This window comes from Sinohyriopsis cumingii, chromosome 7, assembly GCF_028554795.1.
Source record: "Sinohyriopsis cumingii isolate HCF-2022 chromosome 7, ASM2855479v2, whole genome shotgun sequence".
In the NCBI taxonomy this organism is placed as follows: domain Eukaryota; kingdom Metazoa; phylum Mollusca; class Bivalvia; order Unionida; family Unionidae; genus Sinohyriopsis; species Sinohyriopsis cumingii.
Window position 1 is genome coordinate 22,559,237 of NC_142967.1, and position 13,137 is coordinate 22,572,373.

Sequence of the window (13,137 nt, forward strand, 5' to 3'; positions counted from 1 at the left end):
TGTGGTTTTCATCAACGATTTCTTTGTGTATTGTGGTTTTCATCAATGATTTCTTTGTGTATTGTAACTGCTCTGGTGGCTTAAGTGGTTGAGCATCCACTTCAGATGCTGGAGGTCATGGGTTTGTCAAATTAAGTCATACCAAAGACCTATAAAAATGGTGCCAGCAGCTGCCTTGGTGCTCAGCATTAAGAAGTTAGTGTTAGGACTGGTCGGCCTGGTGTCAGGATAATGTGACTGAGTGGGACATGGTGCTACATGTCTGCAACATGATGCCCCAGTGCTCGACATCAGTATAAACTGCCACACTACAGACATCATTGTTATATAACTAAAAACTTTTTAAATCTATGTTAAAAATCCAAATCACACACACACACACACATTGTGCAATGTAGTTTTCATTAAGTATTACTTGTGCATTGTTGTTTTTAACAAGAATTTACCTTGTGCATTGTGGTTTTCATCGAGGATTACTTTGTGCTTTGTAGTATTCATCAAGGATTACTTTGTGCATTGTAGTGTTCATTAAGTATTACTTTGTATATTGTAGTGTTCATTAAGTATTACTTTGTGCATTGTGGTTTTCATCGAGGATTACTTTGTGCTTTGTAGTATTCATTAAGTATTACTTTGTGCATTATTGTATTCATTAAGTATTACTTTGTGCTTTGTAGTATTCATTAAGTATTACTTTGTGTATTGCGGTGTTCATTAAGTATTACTTTGTGCATTGTGGTTTTCATCGAGGATTACTTTGTGCTTTGTAGTGTTCATTAAGTATTACTTTGTGCATTATAGTATTCATTAAGTATTACTTTGTGCTTTGTAGTGTTCATTAAGTATTACTTTGTGCATTATAGTATTCATTAAGTATTACTTTGTGCATTGTAGTGTTCATTAAGTATTACTTTGTGCATTATAGTATTCATTAAGTATTACTTTGTGCATTATAGTATTCATTAAGTATTACTTTGTGCATTGTAGTGTTCATTAAATATTACTTTGTGTATTGCAGTGTTCATTAGTATAGTGCATTGTGGTTCATTAAGTATTACTTTGCATACTATAGTGCTTATTAATTCTTACTTTGCACATTTGGTATTTGTGTATTGCAGTGTTCATTAGTATTGTGCCTCATGGTTTTCATTAAGTATTGCTTTGCACATTGTAGTGTTCATTAAGGATTACTTTGTGCATTGTGGTTTTCATCAAGGATTACTTTGTTCATTGTTGTATTCATTAAGGATTACTTTGTTCATTGTAGTGTTCATTAAGAATTACTTTGTGCATTGTAGTATTCAGTAAGGATTACTTTGTGCATTGTAGTGTTCATTAAGTATTACTTTGTGCATTGTAGTATTCATTATGGATTATTTTGTGCATTGTTGTGTTCATTAATTATTACTTTGTGCATTGTAGTATTCATTATGGATTACTTTTTGCATTGTTTTATTCATTAAGTATTACTTTGTGCATTGTAGTGTTCATTACATATTACATTGCATTGCAATGTTCATTAAGTATTACTTTGTATATTGCAGTTTTCATTAGTATTGTGCATTGTGGATTTGATCAAGAATTACTTTGTGCATTATAGTGTTCATTAAGGATTACTTTGTGTTTTGCAGTGTTCATTCAGTATTACTTTGTATGTTGCAGTTTTCATTAGTATTGTGCATTGTGGATTTGTGGATTTGATCAAGAATTACTTTGTGCATTATAGTGTTCATTAAGGATTACTTTGTGTTTTGCAGTGTTCATTAAGTATTACTTTGTATATTGCAGTTTTCATTAGTATTGCGCATTGTGGTTTTGATCAAGAATTACTTGGTGCATTGTCATATTCATTAAGGATTATTGTGTGCATTGTTATTTTCATTCAATATTACCATGTACATAATTTTCAATGAGTATTACCATGTACATAATTTTCATTGAGTATTACCATGTACATAATTTTCATTGAGTATTACCATGTACATAATTTTCATTGAGTATTACCATGTACATAATTTTCATTGAGTATTACCATGTACATAATTTTCATTGAGTATTACCATGTACATAATTTTCATTGAGTATTACCATGTACATAATTTTCAATGAGTATTACCATGTACATAATTTTCATTGAGTATTACCATGTACATAATTTTCATTGAGTATTACATTGTGCATTTTAGATTTCATTAAGTATTTGTACAATGTAGTTTTCTTTAAGCATTTCCTTGTGCATTTTAGAGTGAACTATTTGAAAGTGTAGTATGTAAATTGGTCACCTTGTTTTTTTTGAGTTGTATTGCAGCATAATGATTGATTTTGCAATTTTTCTGACAAGAAATTGACTTTAAATATACAGTGTAGTCTTGTAAATCCAAATTTGGTTGATTATCAGGTCAATACAAAGACATTATAGAAGTAGATAAATGATCTACTATGTTTATTTACCTGTGTATATTGTGTGCCCAAATGTGAGGAATATAGACCTAGCTTTTGTGTACCATAGTGTACTGCAAATCTGTGTCTGTGCTTTTTGTTTTAATAACAATTTCAAGGGAAGGGCATACATTCTGATGTGTTGACACATTGTGTGAGGACAGGTCTGGGACAATGCTGCTTGCAGTAGGATGTAACAGTATAACTTGTGGTGCAATGACTGCTCAGGGAACCACACAAAAACAGTCATTATTGACAGGTGGTCTTTATATATATATATAGGTAAGAATCATGCTTGTAAGTGGATTTGAAAAAAATAATGAAGCTGAGAGAGAGAGGGAATTCTGTCTGTGCCTTAATTACTGAGCCACCATCATTCACTTGGGTGGAGATCTCAATGGCTTCCAGGTTATGAATTCAGGTATGATATCTCAGAGGTGTAAGGACATGCCCAGATTTTATTGAAATGTCAATTTACAGTGTTCTGTAGTTTACTGACCTGCTGTTGCAGAATGAATAGGCAGATCAGGTCTGGGTTTTGTTTTCTTTCTTCCTTCTACTGATCAGTCTTTACAAACTGCATTGATCCAGATCTGCAGACACATTGTGCTGTGGCAGATCTCATTTGATGCATTTTGCCATAGGATTTGACTCACAAGCAAGTACAGATGGTAATTCAGTGCACCATTGCTTTGCCAACAAGGACTGTTCATTTTGGAAGAAATGGAACCAATTCCTTAAAAATTATCCCTGAATTCAAATGTGTTCAAAATGTTCTCTATATGAAATAATGTTGATAACTTACTACAATACACCTTTTTAACATAAATTTTTGGGTAATCATATTGGATTATAGGATTTATTCCTACCAGTTCAAGAGCCAGTTTGTTTTCCTGTTTACCATTATGATAACATTCTAAGTTACTTGGGTTGAAGAGGGCTTTTGTGGCTAAATTTAACTTAGTTTGAAAAACATTTAATTATAAAAATAATGACCCGATTGATTTGTGACAGTTTGCAAATGGCATGCTAATTCAGATGTTTCTGTGTAAAGTATTCTCAAACTAGATTGATTTTCTTGAATATACTAATTTTAACACAGCTGTGTTTTAAACTCATTGAGAAATTTGATTTACAATCAGATAATAGGACCTGGGTTAGATTACATACTCTCATCCTGTTCACTGCTCTTCCATTCAAAGCTCCTTCTTGAACAATTACAAAATTAACATCAGTTTTACGCTGCCATGGTTATATGGAATATCAGCTTTGTATCTTAACTTGTGTCTTTGATTTTGTTGACTGAAGGGAGCATTGTACTAAAGACACTGATCTTGTGGCTTAATGGCCCAGAATTTCAAGATCAGGCTGATATGATGGTCTTGAAACATGTGGAGTGTGTGGGGTTGATATGATGGTCTTGAAACATGTGCAGTGTGTGGGGTTGATATGATGGTCTTGAAACATGTGCAGTGTGTGGGGTTGATGTGATGGTCTTGAAACATGTTCAGTTTGTGGGGGGTTGATCTGATGGTCTTGAAACATGTGCAGTGTGTGGGGTTGATATGATGGTCTTGAAACATGTGCAGTGTGTGGGGTTGATATGATGGTCTTGAAACATGTTCAGTATGGGGGGTTGATCTGATGGTCTTGAAACATGTGCAGTGTGTGGGGTTGATATGATGGTCTTGAAACATGAGCAGTGTGTGGGGTTGATATGATGGTCTTGAAATGTGTGCAGTGTGTGGGGTTGATATGATGATCTTGAAACGTGCAGTGTGTGGGGTTGATATGATGGTCTTGAAACATGCAGTGTGTGGGGTTGATATGATGGCCTTGAAATGTGTGCAGTGTGTGGGGTTGATATGATGGACTTGAAACATGTGCAGTGTGTGGGGTTGATATGATGGTCTTGAAACATGCAGTGTGTGGGGTTGATATGATGGTCTTGAAATGTGTGCAGTGTGTGGGGTTGATATGATGTTCTTGAAACATGTGCAGTGTGTGGGGTTGATATAATGGTCTTCAAACATGTGCAGTGTGAGGGGTTGATATGATGTTCTTGAAACATGTGCAGTGTGTGGGGTTGATATGATGGTCTTGAAACGTGCAGTGTTTGGGGTTGAAATGATGGTCTTGAAACATGTGCAATGTGTGGGGTTGATAAGATGATCTTGAAATGTGTGCAGTATGGGGGGATTGATATGATGGTCTTGAAATGTATGCAGTAAAGGAGGGGTGATATGATGGTCTTGAAATGTGTGCAGTATGGGGTGTGTTGATATAATGGTCTTGAAACATGTGCAGTGTGTGGGGCTGAAGTGATGGTCTTGAAACATTGCAGTATGTGGGGTTGATGTTGTTGTTGTAGGATTTAACGCCATTTTTCAGCACACGAAAGGGTGTACATGGTGGCCAGTATTAATGGTGGAGGAAGAACCCGGGAAAACCCTGGAAAGCACCACCGACCCATGAGAAGCTACTGGCAAGCTTTCTCACATACCCACATTGGCTGAATCCGAGACTCGAAACCCACGCAGACAGAGGTGAGATGGCAGTGATCCGTAACGGAGAGCGCTTTAGACCACTCGGCCACTCGGGGCCCCTGAAACATGTGGTGTGTGGGGTTGATATGATGGTCTTGAAACATGTGCAGTGTGTGGGGTTGATATGATGGTCTTGTAACGTGTGCAGTGTGTGGGGTTCGTATTTTGGTGTTGAAACATGTGCAGTTTGTGGGTTTGATATGATGGTCTTGAAACATGTGCAGTGTGTGGGATTGATATGATGGTCTTGAAATGTGTACAGTGTGTGTGGTTGATATGATGGTCTTGAAATGTGTGCTGTGTGGGGTTAAGAGTGCAAGGTTGGGTATTTATTGTATTTGCTACCATCACAATCTTGTTTGCCAGAATAGATGTATAGAAATAGATGTGCAGTATGGAGGGGTTGATATGATGGTCTTGAAACATGTGCAGTGCGTGGGGCTGAAGTGATAGTCTTGAAACGTGCAGTGTGTGGGGTAGATATGATGGTCTTGAAACATGCAGTGTGTGGGGTTGATATGATGGTATTGAAACATGTGCATTGTGTGGGGTTGATATGATGGTCTTGAAACATGTGCACTATGGGGGGTTGATGTGATGGTCTTGAAACGTGCAGTATGTGGGGTTGATATGATGGCCTTGAAACATGTGCAGTGTGTGGGGTTGATATGATGGTCTTGAAACGTGTGGAGTTGATATGATGGTCTTGAGACATGAGCAGTGTGTGGGGTTGATATGATGGTCTTGAAACGTGCAGTATGTGGGGTTGATATGATGGTCTTGAAATGTGTGCAGTGTGTGGGGTTGATGTGATGGTCTTGAAACATGTTCAGTATGGGGGAGTTTATCTGATGGTCTTGAAACGTGTGCAGTGTGTGGGGTTGATATGATGTTCTTGAAACATGTGCAGTGTGTGGGGTTGATATGATGGTCTTGAAACGTGTGCAATGTGTGGGGTTGATATGATGGTCTTGAAACATGTGCAGTGTGTGGGGTTGATATGATGGTCTTGAAATGTGTGCAGTGTGTGGGGTTGATATGATGGTCTTGAAATGTGTGCAGTGTGTGGGGTTGATATGATGGTATTGAAACATGTGCAGTGTGTGGGGTTGATATGATGGTCTTGAAATGTGTGCTGTGTGGGGTTGATATGATGGTCTTGAAACATGTGCAGTGTGTGGGGTTGATATGATGGTCTTGAAATGTGTGCAGTGTGTGGGGTTGATATGATGGTCTTGAAATGTGTGCAGTGTGTGGGGTTGATATGATGGTCTTGAAATGTGTGCAGTGTGTGGGGCTGATATGATGGTCTTGAAATGTGTGCAGTGTGTGGGGTTGATATGATGGTATTGAAACATGTGCAGTGTGTGGGGTTGATATGATGGTCTTGAAATGTGTGCTGTGTGGGGTTAAGAGTGCAAGGTTGAGTATTTATTTATTTGCTACCATCACAATCTTGTTTGCCAGAATAGATGTATAAAAATAGATGAAATAGTTGAATAAATCAAGCAATTTTTTCCATCGGTCATGGAACTATGCAGGTCAAGGTTTATTCTGTCTTGGAAATTGCTTGAATTTCAATTAAAAGAGCAAAACAAAAAAAAAATTCCTATGTATTTTTTTGATGATTGAACACTCTCAGTTGGTTTTCTCAAAAGTCATATATTTATAAAACTAGAAAGTCCTTGAATTGAACCAATCAACTTTTAAAAATCCTTCAAATATAACAGATATTGAAATTTCAGTGCCTAGAAGAAGAAGTATTTGAGCTAAGTGAAAAAGAATAGTTATTTCCAGTGGAGATACACTAGTTTTAATGATATCATTGACTTGAAAATGGACTTAAAGTAAGCCAACTTCCAGCTTATCATGTTCATTCATTTTTTCAGGCATGTTTCACTGTCATCTTTATGTCAGAGTCCTGGAAATTTACAAGAGATGCATGTCCACAAGTAATACAGTATTGACTGAGATGATGTCACTTGATCATCCATGTCTTTCATTTACTGACCAATTGTTTAGCATTTTACTAGTTTGTCTGAGTGCCATTTTATTTTTATACATCCACCGTTAGGCAGAAGATATGTTATGATGTCCATCCATCTGCAAAATAACTTAGGTGTCCAACATCTTGTCACAAAATTTGTAGATGACTTGCACCTCAAGTAGGAATAACCCTTTCAGTTTTGGAGTCAAAGGTTAGGGTCACCAAATAAAAGATTGTTTCAGTAGTAACATAGTTCTACATAGAAAGCTCACCCAAACCTTGTGGATGGCTTGCAGTTCATGTAAGGAAGAAGGCTGTTGTTTTCTGGTTAAATGGTCAAGGTCAGTGATCAAAAACAAAATGGCTTGTGCACAGTAACCTTAGTTACATATCACAAACACGACCCAAAAATTGTGGGTGACTTGCACATTGTAAAGAAAGAAGCTTATCGATATTGGGGTCAAAGAGCTAAGATCAAGGTCACTCTGAAAGAAGAAAAATGGTTTCTCTTCAGAAATTTGAGCTATCTACCTAGAGGTCTATTAAACATTGATTGGGCATATATTGTGACACATTCATGCTTTTGTTGTTGTAAATGGACGTAGTGGAAGTACTTTTGGCACTACATTAATTGCAGAGTGGAAGTACTTTTGGCAATACATTAATTGCAAGTTTAATCATTTCTTTTTACATATATATACAGTAGAAACTGCCTTGGAAAACCACCCCTTTCACCCAAAATCTCTAGACAGGTGATCTCTCTTGACAAGCCATAACACTATATAATCAATAAGTCTGTGCATTGAGAATTTGGTCAGTTAAGACAGGTGGTCTCATAGCAGTGATTTTTCAATACCATTTTTACTGTACATTATTTGCAGGCTGTAATTTTATTGTTCCTGCATTTCCTGTTATTGTTAGCAAACTTTAACCCTTGCCCAATAAAAGCACCAGTTTACAAACATAAATTATCTGCCCTTGTTCAGAATAAAAATAATATAAACTAATCATGAAACTTACTACAAGAATCCCATTCATGGTTATTTCACTTTGGAGGTCACTGTATTCGAAACTGAAAGCTTAAATTTTAGTTGAGTTGTTTTTGTTGAAAATCTTACAGATTGTGTTTTTATACACCCCCCCCTCCTTCCCCCTCCTTTCATCTGGCATCTAATCTTGTTGGTGCAACTAGTCTCGCAGTTTTTCTTGGATTACCATGAAACTGGGTAAATGTTAAGTTCAACACCCACACATGAGAGAACAGACAGGTTAGTCAAAGACAGATGAGGAGATTTTCAAAATTTAGTCTGGACATTACAGGAGGTATGATTTTCAACAACAACACGATTTTTAGCATGCCAATGGACATAAGTGACAACTTATTGAACAAGTACCTTTTTTCTAACCACTCCGGTGGCCTAGTGGTTAGACTATCTGCCTTGTACCACATACTGTATACTGTTTATCACCTTTCATACTGTATGTACCACATACTGTATACTCTTTGTCACCTTTCATACTGTATGTACAACATACTGTATACTCTTTGTCACCTTTCATACTGTATGTACCACATACTGTATACTCTTTGTCACCTTTCATACTATATGTACCACATACTGTATACTCTTTGTCACCTTTCATACTGTATGTACCACATACTGTATACTCTTTGTCACCTTTCATACTGTATGTACCACATACTGTATACTCTTTGTCACCTTTCATACTGTATGTACCACAAGCATTTTAGCAATTCTTGGTAGATCATTGCTTGAATTATATTTGCATCTGTCATCAACATTCTTAAACTCAACACTTAGGAGATGGCATATTGTTACTGATGCAAGTATCCTCTGGGCTCACCCTGCACAATAAAAGATAACCATTCACTGCCTGCATTGGAATATGGCAATGCTAGTTCAACTTTACTGGCTCCACCAAGTTTAAATTGTTTGCTGTCTCTAGGTTGAATTAAATTGTTGAATGACTTCTATCAGTATAGACTTTGGGAAGTTCTTCTTAAAATTATTGAATTTTTTGATATTTCATTTGTTTAGATTTTATAATAATAGCAGTGAGAGATAACACATTCCTAAATATCTTGATAAACTTTAAAAACTAAAGCCATTTTAGCTCTTTAATAATGACTAATACATCCATGATCCATTGGTATCTTTAATCCTTTCCAAATTACTTCTGATAACATACATGTATATAATCCTTCTCTACAGACTTTAAACACAAGCCAGTATGAGCCTGCTGAAAGAATCCCAATTAATATTTGTTTTATGCCGCTTGAGCTCTTTAGTAATCAAATTATAATCCATTAAGATCTTTAATCCTTTCCAAATTACTGCTGATCACATATAGTACAATCCAGTGATTACTGGGGCCATGGGTAGCAAAGTGGGTTATAGACACATGCCTTAACAGGCTACTGATGTCTCTCCCCTGTCGGCATGGGTTTGAATCTTGTCTCAGTCAGTGTTGGTGTTTGAGAAAGCATGCCAGTCACTTCATGTTGGTCAGTGGTTCATGCAGGGTTTTTCCTGGGCTCTTCCTGAGACCACGTATACTGGCCACCATAAAGCTTCTCATGACCTGAAAAATGCACTAAAACCCACAAAAAACAAACCAGATGAAGCCAGTGGTCACTTTTAGGTTGTCATCTGCCAAAGCATTTAAAGTATCATGCTCACCACAGCATAAGCTAGTTCAGTCACATGATCACAGGATGTCTTTACTGTCAATATACTACATTGGTGGCAATGTATCATGGGGAAAAAAAGAAGAAAATTTTAAGTTCCATATTTTTTTAAAACATTATGTATGAATACACTAGATTGGATTTTAACACATATGATTACCTGAAGATGTAAACATTGACACTTTACTAACTGAGAGTATCACTTAAGTATCTTGTTGTTGCCTTTTTTGACTTGTAAGCTGATGATGTGTATGACAGACTCTTGTGAGCAAGACTAGTCTGCCAGTTTTCAGTGTATGACACAATTTTGTGAACAAGACTAGTCTTCCAGTTTTCAGTGTATGACACAATTTTGTGAACAAGACTAGTCTGCCAGTTTTCAGTGTATGACATAATTTTGTGAACAAGACTAGTCTGCCAGTTTTCAGTGGATTACAATGAAATTTTGTATGTGTTATAGCCATCATCTGAGGCTGTAAATTTCAACAAATCACTTTGATTTTACCATTTTTATTAGAGTTTTTGCCTATTGTGCCTTGCAGCTGAATGTAGTGTAAGACTGAATCCCATTGTAAATACAGCTTGCCATATTGACAAATGTGTATGCTTCTTTGATTTTTACAAGAGTTATTGCCCTTTGTGACCTACAGCTTGAATGCAGTGTATGACAGAATTTTGTGAATGCAGTTACTTTTGCTGCTTTTAGTGGATTGATGTTAAATTTGTTCCATATTATTTTCATCATCAGACGAAATGCATGTTGAACAATCATTGGATTTGTACTGACATTATTTTCAAAAGAGTTGTGCACTTTTTTATATATATATTCTGCAAATTCATCTCATTCATGCAACTGGAGCTGGATACAAGAGAGCTGAGTTTATTTTTATGTGGGTAAATTGCTCACCATTTCTCCTATTGGCCTTTTTTTCCATGCACAACTCTCAGCACAACGGCACCTTTTACTTATAACACAGGTATATATTTAAGGTCCTGAGAAGCCAAACTAGGCCCAAAACAAGAAATCATATCCAACTCGTGTTGAATTTCCACCTTTAGTACCCTACTCATACAAATTCTGATCCAAACAAGACATAAATTACCAAAACAATGGCTGCACCAAAACAAAATCCTAGTGACGGCAGCATAGAATAATTACCTTAAAAATGTAAAGGAATAATTTGGTTATATAGTTTAAATTCACCATAATTCATGGATTACACAGGGGTACACAATTTTTTTGAGGAATGTGGTTATTTACTTTAAATTCACTGAGGAATGTGGTTATTTACTTCAAATTTGCTTTAGTTCATGGGGTACACTTTTTTTGTGGTGTAATGTGGTTATTTAATCCAAATTCACTATAATTCATAGTGTACACACTTTTATGGAGGAATGTGGTTATTTATGTCAAATACATTATAATTCATGGGGTACACACTTTTATGGAGGAATGTGGTATTTATGTCAAATACATTATAATTCATGGGGTACACACTTTTATGGAGGAATGTGGTATTTATGTCAAATACATTATAATTCATGGGGTACACACTTTTATGGAGGAATGTGGTTATTTATGTCAAATACATTATAATTCATGGGGTACACTTTTTTGTGGTGGAATGTGGTTATTTAATCCAAATTCACTATAATTCATGGGGTAGACAGTTTTATTGAGGAATGTGGTATTTATGTCAAATAAATTATAATTCATGGGGTACACACTTTGATGGAGGAATGTGGTATTTATGTCAGATATATTGAAATTCATGGGGTAGACACTTTTATGGAGGAATGTGGTATTTATGTCAAATACATTATAATTCATGGGGTGCACACTTTTATGGAGGAATGTGGTATTTATGTCAAATACATTATAATTCATGGGGTACACACTTTTATGGAGGAATGTGGTATTTATGTCAAATACATTATAATTCATGGGGTGCACACTTTTATGGAGGAATGTGGTATTTATGTCAAATACATTATAATTCATGGGGTACACACTTTTATGGAGGAATGTGGTATTTATGTCAAATACATTATAATTCATGGGGTACACACTTTTATGGAGGACTGTGGTATTTATGTCAAATACATTATAATTCATGGGGTAGACACTTTTATGGAGGAATGTGGTATTTATGTCAAATACATTATAATTCATGGGGTAGACACTTTTATGGAGGAATGTGGTATTTATGTCAAATACATTATAATTCATGGGGTAGACACTTTTATGGAGGAATGTGGTATTTATGTCAAATACATTATAATTCATGGGGTAGACACTTTTATGGAGGACTGTGGTATTTATGTCAAATACATTATAATTCATGGGGTAGACACTTTTATGGAGAACTGTGGTATTTATGTCAAATACATTATAATTCATGGGGTACACACTTTTATGGAGGAATGTGGTATTTATGTCAAATACATTATAATTCATGGGGTGCACACTTTTATGGAGGAATGTGGTATTTATGTCAAATACATTATAATTCATGGGGTGCACACTTTTATGGAGGAATGTGGTATTTATGTCAAATACATTATAATTCATGGGGTAGACACTTTTATGGAGGAATGTGGTATTTATGTCAAATACATTATAATTCATGGGGTAGACACTTTTATGGAGGACTGTGGTATTTATGTCAAATACATTATAATTCATGGGGTACACACTTTTATGGAGGAATGTGGTATTTATGTCAAATACATTATAATTCATGGGGTAGACACTTTTATGGAGGAATATGGTATTTATGTCAAATACATTATAATTCATGGGGTAGACACTTTTATGGAGGAATGTGGTATTGACCTCTAATCCACTATAATTCATGGGGTACAGCATTTTTTAGATTTTGTGACTGCTACATGTGTGTCTCTGTGTCTGTGTGTGTGTTGGTGTGTGTGTGTGTGATTTATAATTTTAACGCAGCTTTAAAAAAAATCAGTCATATTGCTACAATGTCTGCACTGTGGCAGTTTATAGTGATGTCTAGCACTGGGGCATCATGCTAAAGACACGTAGCATCATGTCCCACCCTGTCGCATTATCCTGACACCAGACCGACCAGTCCTAACACTAACCTCTTAATGCTGAGTGCCTAGGGAGGCAGCTGTTTGTATCATTTTTAGAAGTCTTTGGTATGACCCAGCTAGGGTTCAAACCTGCGACCTCCCACATCCCAGGTGCATACTCTAACCACTAGACCACTGGAGTGCTTGTGACTGCTACATATTGTAACCCAACAAACAAGGATCTCTCTGTGAAAATGAAAGGACCTCTTTCATAATCCATAATTAAAACACCAACAAACATATAATTTGTTTGAAGAAACAAGAGAAATCATTTCATTGAAAATAAAGGACATCACAATTTATAAAAAAAATGAAATTCAAATTTACTGCAGAGGAAAATACAAGATAGAATTGAC

The 13,137-nt window shown here is 36.0% G+C and overlaps 1 protein-coding gene across 4 annotated transcripts in view; it reads left to right on the forward strand.

Annotated features, from left to right (window-relative positions):
* LOC149794872 (anaphase-promoting complex subunit 4-like) overlaps nt 1-13,137 on the forward strand; it is a 194,249-nt gene that overhangs the window by 88,360 nt on the left and 92,752 nt on the right. The window lies entirely within an intron of this gene.